A 1,309-nucleotide genomic window follows, 5' to 3' on the forward strand; every position below is an offset into this window, starting at 1 on the left:
TGGAAGTGTAAGCTGAATAAACCCTTTCCTCCCCAACTTGCTTCTTGGTCATGATGTTTGTGCAGGAATAGAAACCCTGACTAAGACAAATTGGTACCAGCATAGTGGGATAATCCTGTGACAACCTGACCACTTTGGAACTTTGGGCCAGAAGATCCATTAGATGTTAAGAGCTCTGTTGAATGTCGTGTAGGATCTTGGAAGATAGTGCAGAAGATGGGGGCCTGGTTTGTGAAATTTCAGAGGGAAGATTAAAGACTCTTATCAGGGCCATTGCTATTTTGATTGTGAAGATTCTGTGGTTCTGGTTAGCTGAGGCTGAAGAATCAGCTGTAATTAACAAGATACCAGAACTACTAAAGCAAAAACTTTGCATTACCAGGACTGTTGATGCTGGTTATCTGGAGCTAAGAAATTAGTGGTGATTAAAAAGAGACCAGTATCACTGAGGTAAAATCTTCTGGAAGTGTTTTCTGAGAGCACAGAGGCTGTGTTCCTTAGGTAGCCAAGGTTGTACCTTATGCTGTGGCTGGATTTGGTAATGTTTAAGAGTCACCCAGGTGGTACTGGTTTTGAAGGCATGAAGGTGTCATGAAGAGCAGCTGAAGTTTGGCACTGTGAGAGTCATGGATGGCCATTGGTGAAGGTGCAGCTCAGTTGTAATTGATGGCCCAGGACTGAAGGGGTCATACAAAGGAGTTGAGGCTTGGCACCATGAAGAGAGCCTATGAGAGGCTATTGTTGAAGCCAAGTTACAGTGGAAGACAGCAGCATTTTGGAGATGCCAGTACCATGAGATGACCACCAAGAACAGCAGCAGCAGTGGAGTACACACAACTGGAGCTTAGAAGACACAGTGTGTGCTACAAAGGGCATGGCTGGAGAAATGACCCAAGCCCTTGGAGGAGCCCAGAAGATTGTGAGTTGGATCCCAGACATTGGATGGTTGGAGTTTGATTTTGCTTTTGATTGTGACTGTGCCCTGATATTTTTCCCTCTTGAAGGAAGTATTTTAGTGGAGCCCACAGTTAAGAGACTTTTAATTGTATAAAGACTTTGGATTTTTAAAAGAGATTAGATATTTTAAAGAGATTGAAATTTTAAGAATTTGCAAAGACTGTGGGACTTTTAAAGTTATTTAGATCTGGGGATGAATAAGAAAGTAAGGACTGAGGCTTACTAGTGATGTGTTTATGTGTCAAGCTGACAAGGGGTCAATTGTACTGGCTAGTTTTGTGTCAACTTGACACAGGCTAGAGTTATCACAGAGAAAGGAGCTTCAGTTGAGGAAATGCCTCCATGAGATCCA

Source organism: Mus caroli, chromosome 6 (genome assembly GCF_900094665.2).
Source record: "Mus caroli chromosome 6, CAROLI_EIJ_v1.1, whole genome shotgun sequence".
Lineage (NCBI taxonomy): Eukaryota > Metazoa > Chordata > Mammalia > Rodentia > Muridae > Mus > Mus caroli.